Below are 11,944 nucleotides of genomic sequence, written 5' to 3'. Positions count from 1 at the left end.
GATTGGCATAGAACAGAACAGAGTTTAGAGCTATTGGGCATAGGGTCGCTATGAGTCACAAGCAACTCGACGGCACATAGCAACGAATTCCAAGAAATTCCATCTTAGTCCTCCACAGGATCCCTATAAGAATGAATACCCCAAAACTACCCACACCATTTTGATCCTGTCTGTATGCCGTTTGGCCGGGCCACTTGGCGTCCCTCTTAGACCATGCAATAAAGGCCTGTTTGGTTCTTGGGACCAGTTTTTTCCTTTGTTTCTCTCTATCGTGCGCTCACACCCTTTTTTTCTATCTAACATTATCAAATGGTAAAAGTGTCCCATAGAGTTTTCTAGCCTTCAAAAGGAGCATGTCTCCATGCTTCTTCTTCCATAGAACATCTGGTGAATTCAAATTGCAAATCTTAAATTAGAAACCTAGCACTTAACTACTATGCCACCAGGAGTCTCTTAAATCCTGAAAATCCAAATTAAATGTCACAGAGTCAATTCCAACTTACACCAACATTGTCAAGTTTCCAAAGTTGTGAATTGGAGTGGAAGGGACTGTTCATCTAGAAGCAGCCAGTCTGAATAATTCAGCCTTTTGATTAGCAGCGGAACATCTTGTAGAGTATATAACCAGAGTTCTAACTATGGTAACAACCAAATGCTTTCTAAATGCAAATCACTGATTTTTAGAACATCTTTGCATTTGAAATTTTTATCTTTCTCTTTCTGAAAGATGTTGCTTTGTTTTTCTTTTTTTGATACATCAATTTTGTTTTCTCTCTTAGTTCACTTCTTCTGTTTTTTTAAATATCTTAACATATATTGATTTGTCTTTGTTTCCCTTCTTTGAATCCTGACCCCTCCCACTCACTCCAATTCTAACCATTCAATTCTGAAATAAGTTGTTAATTTACTCAATCTACACTAGGTTTCAAGTACAACACATTGTATTCTAAGTAGAATACACTCCATTAAAATAGGGAAAGGAAGGAAGGAACACCTTCAAAGAGACAGATTGACAGACTGACCCAGTGGCTGTAAAAATGGGCATAGTTTGTAAGGATAGTGCAGGCAGGAAAGGTTTCAATCTATATCCTTAGAGTTTCTACTAGTCCTAGCTGATTCTATATCTAATAACACCAACAATATTATACACTTGCTTATAAAGGATTATTTGCTTATTTAAACCCCCTCCACCTTGCAGTTAGTCAACTGCTTGTTATGCTCTTCATTGCTTGATCTGCAAAGATTATTATTGTTTCTGTATCATACTGTTATAATTGTTTTCATGTGCTATGGAGTTGTCATAGCAACCCTATGTACAACAGCCCTATAGCCTACTCTATCCTGTGTCAATCTTACTGTCTCTGGCACACCTACTCTCATTACTCTAGTCACTGAATCAACTCATTTCATTGAGGGTCTTTCTCTTTCGCACTGTCCCTCCATCCTCCCAAGCATGACATCTCTCTCCAAGGACTGGTTCCTCCTTGCAACATGTCCAAAGTATGTCAGATGAAGCTTCAGAATCCTTGCCTCCAAGCAACAGCCTGGTCTCACCTTCTTTAGGATGAATCTGTTTGTTCTCCTAGCAGTCCATGGTATATCCAATACTCTTCTCCAGTATCCCAGCTCAAAGACATCAATCTCCTTCTGTCATCCCTAGTCATTGCCCAGCTTTCAGATGGACAGCAAGTAATTGCAAAGAGACTCCAGACTGACTCCATTACTCTTTAGTACTTTGGAAATGAAGTCAGAGATAGAATGATAGAATTTTGCACAATCATTGCAAAGATGTTTTATAAGAAACATAAATAGACTATACATGTGGATTTCACCTGATGGTATGCATAGGAATAAGATTGATTACATCTGTGAAAATAATCTCTGGAGAAGCTCAGTATCAGCTGTGAAATCTAGGTTATGTGTTGATTGTAGAACAGACCAGCAACTATTCATATGCAAGTTCAAACTGAAACTAAGAAAAATTAAAGCAAATCCATGGAAACCAAAGTTTCACTTTCAGTCTATGCCCCCTGAATTTCAAAACCATCTCAGAAATAGGTTTGAGGCCTTGAACAGCAATGAGTGAAGAACAGATGAGCTGTGGGATGATATCAAGAATATCATCCAGAAAGAATGCAAAAGGCCAAGATGAATGTCAGAAGAGACTCTGAATATTGCTCTGGAGTGCTGAGAAGCCAAAGCAAAAGGAAGAAACCGAAATATTAAGGAGCTGAACAGAAGATTTCAAAAGGCAGCATAGGAAGACAAAGTAAAGTATTATAATGAAATGTGCAAGGAACTGGAGTCAGAAAATCAAAGAGGCCAAACTTGCTCAGCATTTCTTAAGCTGAAGAAACTGAAGAACAAATTCGAGCCTCAAGTTGCAATACTTAGGAATGCTTTGGGCAGAATATTAAATGATCCAGGAAGCATTAAGAGGAGATGAATAGAGTATACTGAGTCATTGCCCTAAAAAGAATTGGTATCTTACTATAGGTCATAAACATGAATATAATAACCAATGAATAAAACAAGGCTGTCATTTTTACACTTGTTAAAAATAAATGATAGATGTTTTCCTATGACTTCATTTTCTTAATATATAAAGTGTTCCTTACCACTCTAATTTACTTTTACCAATTTATACTACTGGCAACTAGTAATAAAAGCTATCTCTGCCTTTAAGGAGTTGTAAGATTCTTTTCAGGTAATCTGTTTCTCAGTTTCCACTGCTGTTAAAGGTGTATAATAAACTCCCATCTATGCTGTGAAGATTAAACTGGGTTGTTTTGTTTTGTGTTTTTTTTTTGAGGGTAATAAGGGTTACAATGTGATAACTAGTCAATTTATAAATTATTGTCTTTGATATTTTTGCTAATAAGGGTGTTACCTATGATGTTGTTGTAGAAATTTCATTTTCATTAAATTCCCAAAGAAATAGACGTAATTATTCAATAAATATTCAAGCACAATATAAAGGGCTAATATGGACATCTAGCATTCTGGTCTACAGCCATTCTCTTTCATGAAAATGAGTATTGAATAATGGAATTAGGACCCCCCAATTTATTCTTCACAGAAAAATAGTATAGAAATATAAGTTTTGCATTAATTTGTTTAAATTCACTCAATGAATCTCTTTTATGGTCAGATTGTTATGCTGTACTTATGAAGTATATACACACACAGTATATTCATATGAAATATGGTGTGCTAACCAGAAAATTAAATGGAATCATATTCACAGTTTCTGAACTTTCCAACTGAACAAAAGATTTCAAATTGCTTCATCAATGAAACTGTCTTAACTTTATTCCTATTCATCTCTGGAAATAATTAAACAAGGATACTTTTTAGACATGAGTAAATGAGTTACCTATTTAGATGCTTTGAAAGGTAAGGAAATTTCAAGGAACTAAGATGCACGGTATAGTATATAGTGTTTGACGACTGAAATACTTGAGGTGGATTGAAGAGAAAAAGGTTGCAGTGTTTAATCCCTAGAGAGCATTGAGTATCAAAGTTGAAATCATGGAAATTTTGGTGGCACAACTTTTCATATACAAATTCTTTTCTGCAAAAATAGCAGTTTGTTAATTGTAAAATTAAATGGTTATACATTGCTTTACTGTTTTACTTTTGGAAGAAATCCAAATGACCACTATCTGGATAGGATTACAATAACTGCCATTTACAGACTATGCTGTCTTTCTATAACATGTTTATAACTACCAACATTTTTCCAAATGCATCTCCCATTTTAGTGCTACTGAGTGACATGAAGTCGTCTGAAAGGTAAGACTTTCTGTTTTTTCTTGCTTTCTAACATCTTATTAAGTGACTGCTCTCCGTGTTGTGACTTGCCATTGTGTAAATATCATGAAGACACCAATTTTCCTTAGTATAAAATGGAAATGACCTTGACTTCTAACAAATTGATATCTCTAATATGAAATTTGCGGAATTAACAAAACTACTTATTAGATAAAAGATGAGGTAGTCATTTTATAGAGTTGAGCTGTTAAATCTGTGTTAATAATATTAGTGTTGATCTGGGAGCATTTCAAGAGGAAAGAGTTAGCAATCACCTTTTCATGTTAAAAACAACAGTAGTGCTACTTGGTCTTAGAATATGATTATTTTTTGAATGCCACAGGATGAGTCTTTCATAATTTAACATTTTAATCATTTCAAGGTGATTTGCTTTTACTGTAAGAAACCCTGTGTTGGCACTTTCCCCACATGTTTTCTAAGCATAATCGCATATTAGTTGCAATTTTCTCTGCAACATAAGATTTAATTATGCTAAAGGAAAATGCTTCTGTTTTAATAAAAGGTGTAAAATATCACAGGTATCCAGTTTGAACTAATACTGAAACTGAAAACTCATTACCACTAAAAATGTCAGTTCTGATGAAGCATTTAAAAAAATTCCAAGAATCAAATTCAAAATGTCTTTACTAAGCTGTTTTATGGTAGCGTGTACCATTGGAAATGTGATGAGTCTTCATGTAAAAATGCTGATTTGAATTAGATTTAGAATGTATGTCATCCTCAATTAGCCTTTCCTTCATCAAAATGATCTTACAAACACGGAGAATGAATCTTTATTTCCTCCTTTGCACATGGGAGGTCATTTGTCAGATTTAATATACTTCTACCTATATCTTCCTACATGCTTGGAGTTCAAGATGGATGACCATGGACTTCCTGAAAAAGTTTTCAGCTTAAAACTTAAATTTAATTTTTGACATAATATCAAAACCATTCATATTGAAGATAAAAATTAAGGCTACATTTGCTACAAGCAACATTGATTCATTGTCATTTGACGGGATACAAAACACCTATTTTTTTTCTTTGTCTTCTCAATCCTACTGTGAGAGTTCATACATCAATATTTACCTAGGTTTATTCAGGGTAATGATCATAACATAGCAAGCAAGTTTTTCTTTAAATCACCCCAATATTGTTATGATATCCAGAGTTAACATTATGATCACTTATTGTATTGCTATTAGTTTAAAAACAAATGATCCTAAGAGATTTTATCAAGTAAAGTCCAGCAATGGGGCAATTACAGTGACTGGTGATAAAGGTATTGGTTCAGAGACCTAGATCTAGAACCCATTAAAAGAGCAATTTGGTCAGAGGTGATATATGTAATTATGACAGTTTTCAAAAGAAAGTTGTACCTATTTGTTAAGGAGCTGCTTATAATAACAACTTTTTCCCAAGCTCAAGTCTTGAAGAAATTGGCTATTTTTGAAAACAATTGAGTTGTTGCAATTATAACTGAGAATTTTACTTCAGATATGAAGCTAACATATTAGCAAACTTGAGATAGAAAAAAAAATAATTATTACATTTTTGCAAGGTTAGTTATATCAAAAACTTGTATCTTCAAGTTGAGAATATACATCAGGGCAGTAGAAAATATTTTCACTTGTGTTGTTATTGAAAAAGGTAGCTGTAAAACTGTGCTTATTATTTTTATATTAACTGTTATTCACCACACATACAAATAGAAAACAATATTATGAACTTTATGTTTATGCAACACTGAGCTCTACAATAGCAATAAGAAGTTACAACAAGTTTTAGCATGTTATAATACTTCGAAAGGACCGATGGGAGATTCAAAGCAAACAGTAATGAAATTTTGTTTTCTCTGTGGAAAATGCAAAGAGTAAATAGAACAGTATGTATGTATGTATATATATATATTAAGTTGGGTAATTTATTCCATTTATGACTATATCCACCATTCATAAAGTTTTTTTTCTTTTTAAAGAAAAACACTATATATATGAAAATAAGAAAAAAATATTAACTAACAGGTATTTCAATACGATTTAGAATTACGCACGAGTGGCATCAACTTCTGAAGTAGCTTGCCTTCCGAAACCCTATGAACCTGCAGAAAGGATGAAAGTTATACAAGTGTTCAGGTCTTTTGTTCATATAGTCGCTATGAGTCGCCTACGACTGACGACACTTAATAACAACAACAATAGCTTTTTCAAAATTCACAGGAAAAAGAAATCTAAAACTTCTGCTCTAGTAAGAAACAACCTGCTAAAATGACTGTAGAATCCTCTTGGATTTTAAGTTTCTAATTGTGTACTGGAGAAGAGTCTTGAACATACCGTGGGATGACAAGAAAACAAATAGGTCTATCTTGGAGAGGGTGAAACCAAGTTTCTCCTTGGAGGTTAGAATTTTGAAGCTCTCTCTCACATACTTTGGGTACCTGGTCAGGAGAGATCAGTCCTTGGATGCAGGGACAGCATAGAGGAGGAAGATCCTGGATGAAATGGATTGATACAGTAACTGGAGCAATGGGGCTTGATGTGTCAGAATTAGTGAGACTGGTTCAGGGCAGGGCAGGGTTCAGAGCTGCTTTACATAGGGTCGCAATGGGTCATAGTTGACTCAAAGGCCCATAACAACAACTGAAGTTAGTGAAAACTATGCGTTATAAATTGTATTTCAACAGTCATTATGATGGCATAAGATGCAATACTATGCCTATAGGAATAAAAACTTAGTTATACATTATTAAACTAGTTTAACCTTTACAATATAAAATAACCTGATTTTCTGCTATAATAAATTTAATAATCCTATGAATATGCTAATTTACTTCGATGTGTGTTTTTATGAAATCTTTAGGAGATTACCAAAATCACATTTTGGAAAACAAAGATATAATGCTCTGTGGGGATTGTTGCAATTGAGAAAGAAAGGCAAAATATTGCTATACAAATTTTAGCAATAATTCTGCAACTTGAGAAGTATATCTTAGTTACAATATTATCTATTAAACATATACTACTTTAAACAAAATAATGTAATTCTATTGATTTTATAGCATAAAATGAAAGATATCCCTAACAACAAAACAGAGATTAAAATATGTAAGTATAAAGTATGCCAACTGCTTCTGAAAATAAAAAAAAATTTGGTTTCTAAAATTTGAGGTAATTTAAGCATTTTTCTTACAATATAAATGAAAATCTAGAATTGAGTTGTCATACAGTCAATACTAAATGAGTGGACCCTTTTCAAAAAATATAACATATACCATAACCTCACCATAAAGAAGCATTAGTATTTCCTTGGTGGGTTTTATTTTTTTTGTTGTTGTTGTTCTTAGCGTTTGTTTTTTTTTTAGGAATTCTCCCTGGTAAACTTAAATAATAGCACAAAGATATTTAGCAGAGGAACCTTTAGAGAGGTGAATAGGAACAAATTAATAGAGCTTATTCCAACTTTAATATTCAATAGATTTTTAAAAAATAAACCATGTGGAGGAAACTCTAAGTATTTTATATTTATTATCTTTTGGACACGCAAGAAATTCTTTGGTAGATGTGATTGATATAGTTTTATTAATACAGACACAGATTAGAAAAAATGGAACAATTTACCCAAAGTCAACCACTTAGTAAAAGGCAATTCCAGGTGTTTCTTATTCCAGAGTCTATACTCTTGCCAATATGATGTACGGACCTTATTATGTTACTCGGAATTATGAGAGGGGAGGACATGAAGATGGGAAGCAAGCAGTAAGTGATATTGCAAAGTAAAAACAACAACAAACCAACCGACTACATTTATTGACCTCAGGTTGAGACCAATTCAGCTTACCCTCCACTGGGTTTACTAAGGGTGTAAATCACTTGAGAGGATATTACACATATTTCTCTTGCAGAGCAGTTGATGGCTTTAAACCATCAGAAGAAAAAAAAATCTGCCTTTGCATTAACAGTGCAGCTTCCTATATATTACACGGCATTGTTGTTAGGAGCCAGAAGTAGACTAAGACTTAGAACAACAGATTTGAATCTTGCTCTATCCTGCACCATCTTCTAATATTCTGGAGCCCATCGTTACAGTAACTCTGTCTATGCAACTTGTTGAGAAGAGCTACTCCATTGTCAAATGAAAGAGCTTGAATATTTTAAGATGATTACTCTTTTTAGTTTTAGTAATTAGTATTTTAAACATTCAAGGAAATTAACTATTTTGCTAGTTCAATTTTCAAACTTCAAGTAAAAGAATAATAATTTCCAAGATTTAGGATTATCTTAGTATAATCCTAAAGGGTTCTATTTATAGCATATGTAGAATTTCTGAGTCAAAAAAGGAACTCAGAAACATTGGCTCTTTTGCGTCTTCCTGTTTTTCATGATCCTACACAAGGAAGTCGTTATGTAAATTTTAACAATGTCATTATACGTGGTTGGCAAATCAATGCATTCATTGTTAAACATATTTGCCTTTGAAAAAACTATATCTTAAGGGAGCTCTGGTGGCCTAGTGGCAAGAAGTTACACTGCTATTCCAAAGGTGTGTGGTTCAAATCCACCAGATCCTCTGCTGGAAAAGGAGGGGCAATCTCCTCCTGTACCAGTCAGATCCAATTTGACAGTACACAAATTAAAAAAAAAAAAAAAAAGATAATTTTTTTAAAAAAACTATTTTCTGGGTTTCTTTCTTCTTTACACAAACACTTCAACATTTTTATGTTTAACAGTGCTCCAAATTTGAACAAGTTATTAATTACAAAAATACGTTTATTGGCAGAATACATGGTTAAAGGATCTAACAAAAACCCCATTTTTAATTTGTCAAACCAAAAGTAATTAGTAATTTATTAAAATAAGCAAATACTAATTACATTAATTTCATAGAAGATCATTTAACGTGATGATTCATAGCATCAAATCTATCATAAATTAACACTCATGTTTAGCTTTAATGATGAATAATCATAGAGAATGAAATTAACAAAACGAAAGCAAATATCTTTTATTTTGTGAATAGAATGTATAGATTATAATGAAAAAATCTTTCTTTACTTATTGAGGGTAGGAAAATTAGCATGAGATCAGTGTGAGTTATTATTAAGGACAGCAAATGGACTATGACTCATAGCTATCCTATAAACAAAGACTTGAGCTCTGCCCTCTCCTGCACCTTCCTCATCCTCTTCAACACATTTGCTGCCATCACTGTACCAATCTATCTATTTCAAAGTCTTCCTCTCCTTGACTAACCCTCTGGCTTTCCAAACATGCTATACGGAATAGCCTCTCCTAACAACATGCCCAAAATATGTGAAACAAAGATTCACCATCTTTCCTTCCAGGGAACATTCTGATTGCACTTTCTCCAAGACATAGCTGTTTGTTCTTTTGGCAGCCCAAGGGATATTCAGTATTATTCTGCAACACCACCACTTAAATGCATTCACTCTCCTCTCTCTTTATTCATTGTCTAGGTCTCTGATGTATACCAGGTGACTGGAAAGACTGTGGTGTGAATCAGGTGTAGTCTCTAAACTGACATCATTGCTCTTCAGAACTTTGGAAAGATGCTTGACAGCAGAATTCCCCAGTGCTATATGTTTCCTGTTCTCCTGGCTGCTGTTACCAAGAGTGTTGACTATGGATTCAAGCAAGATGGAATCATGGATAATTTCAAACTTTCCTGGGTATGAATATGTGTAAAAATTTTAAATAAGGATATATATTTTTTGGCTTTCCTCCCATCACAGCACAAATTGGGTTCTGAATTCAGTTTCACATTTCTGTATCCATGTCTGACAAATATTATCAAGAGTCCTCTCAGTTATAGGATCAAAATTGGAATTTCAATCTATAATAGAACAGATCTCTATATACTGTAAAAGATTCTTTAGTAGCACAACTTAAGATTAGTATATTTGAGGCCAAGGAGAGTAAGAAGTAATAAAGAGGAAAAGATTACTAGATTGTGAGAGGGAAATCTGAAAAAAAAATGCCAACATCTCCAGAAGAGAAAAAAAAAACCAAAAAACCAGCATCTAGTTGCCTATTTCTACATAATCAAATTGTTGAAGACAGTAAGACTGATGCTCAGTTCACCTCTCTTTCCTTTTAAAACTACTGTCCAACAGTTTGCCTTGATCCACACTGTCAAATGTTCTGCTAACAATGAAAGAGTGGGAATTCTAGAACACTTATCTGTGCTCATGCAAAACCTATAATTAAATCAAGAGGCTGAAACGATGTGTTTCAGTGATGTATTCTTTCTCCATACCCATTAAATATTAAATGTTCTGAAATTGAAAATATATATTAATTGCAAAAGAAAATAACAAAAACAAAACATATTGTCCAGTAGGTAGGTAGCATCCTTTTCTGTACTCAGACCCTGAGTTGGAAGGCCAGGTGGAGGGCTTGGTCTATCTAATTTGAAACATGCTGTACTATAAAAACCAAGCTGATTCCATTTGTATACTGTTCATCAATTGGTACTTATTTTTATGTGAGAAAGGTCTACACTTCTGAAGAGTACAAAACTAGAACTTGGATTATTATTGTTATTACATGCCAACTCAGGTTTAAGTGATAATTATATGCCTAAACAACTGTGGCAATAATAACATTCCCCTTCTTCATATTTTCAAGAGTTCTATAGTAAGAAATACTGGAATATATTTTGACTTTTTAAGTAAAAATAATAAAAATATGCTATTATACTACAGATCGATGCCATTTTAGTAGAAGAGAGTAGATGTGAGTAAATATTAGATATCACTAGAACCCTAGTAGCTGTACCTGTGAAGTACAATGCTACTGATCAGCAGTGCACAACTCTCAGGAGCTCAGTGGTAGAAATGACCTGGCAATTGGCTACTCTAAATTTTGCAGAGATATTATCAAGTAGTTCAGCTTTGTTATGTATGGTGGTTGTCAGTTATAACCAATAGAACAGACAAAAAATATTTATATATAAAAAATAATAGGGATTCCTCTTATCTATACAAATATCATGCCATCCAACTTAGATTTTCTTAATGATAATGTAAAATGCCACCAACATCAATCTTTCTGGTGTTCAACTTTCAACAGGTTTTAAACCTGAGTAGGAAAGCTAAACATTATATTTCTAGAAGGAAAACCTTTTCCTCAGGAATAACACTTTACTCTTTGTTATCCAGTTAGAAAAGACAACTGACCATCTATTTAGGTTTCTAACACTATAATCACATAGTAGAAGATTGTACATCTTTCTCCTGCAGAGCCGCTTGGTGAATTAGAATCTCCAGAGAGTCTTCTTATCCATGAACAGGGCATATTTTTCCAGCAGAAATACTCAGAAGTCTGCTTTGAATAGAGCTTTTGTATCTCTAGTTAGGTTCACTTGCATGTATCTCAAATTGGTTTTGGCTACTGTAAATGGTATTGTTTTCTTATTTCCTTCTCCAAGTTCTTTTGTTATTGTACAGGAATCCTCCTGATTTTTGGATGTTGATCTTATAAATTGGCCTACTAAACTAACTGGATTTTTGTTGAGTCTTTGGGGTTTTTGGTGTACACTATCACATCATCTGCATATGGTAACAGTTTAAAAATCTCTTTGCCAAACTGGCTGCCTTTTATTTCTTTCTTTTGTTGTATTGCCCTAGCAAGCACTTCCAATGCAATACTGAGGAGAACTGATGACAGTGGGTATATTTGTCTGGTCCCTGTTCACAAGAAAAATGATTTTAGCATTTCTCCATTGAGAATGGTGTTGGCTCTTGCTTTTACATACATCCATTTCACTACGTTGAGGAATTCCTTTCTATTCCAATTTTGCTGAGTATCTTCATCAAGAAAGGGTGTTGTATTTTGTCATGTGCCTTTTCTGCATCATTGCTAATGTCATAGGGTTCATATTATTTAATTTGTTAATATAGCAAATTACATTGATTGTTTTTCTTATTTGAACCATCCTTGCATAACTCTTACAAATCCCACTTGGTCATGGTGAATTTTTTTTTTTTTAATGTGCATTAGGATTCTATTGGCTAGGATTTTACATCTATATTTATAAGAAATATTGGTCTATAGTTCTTTTGTTTGGCAATTTATTTGCCTGGTTTGTTTTTGTATTAGAGTTATACTTT

This window comes from Elephantulus edwardii, unplaced genomic scaffold (assembly GCF_000299155.1).
Source record: "Elephantulus edwardii isolate Elephantulus edwardi_28Jun2011 unplaced genomic scaffold, EleEdw1.0 scaffold00023, whole genome shotgun sequence".
Lineage (NCBI taxonomy): Eukaryota > Metazoa > Chordata > Mammalia > Macroscelidea > Macroscelididae > Elephantulus > Elephantulus edwardii.
Note: the sequence above shows the minus strand (reverse complement) of the source record.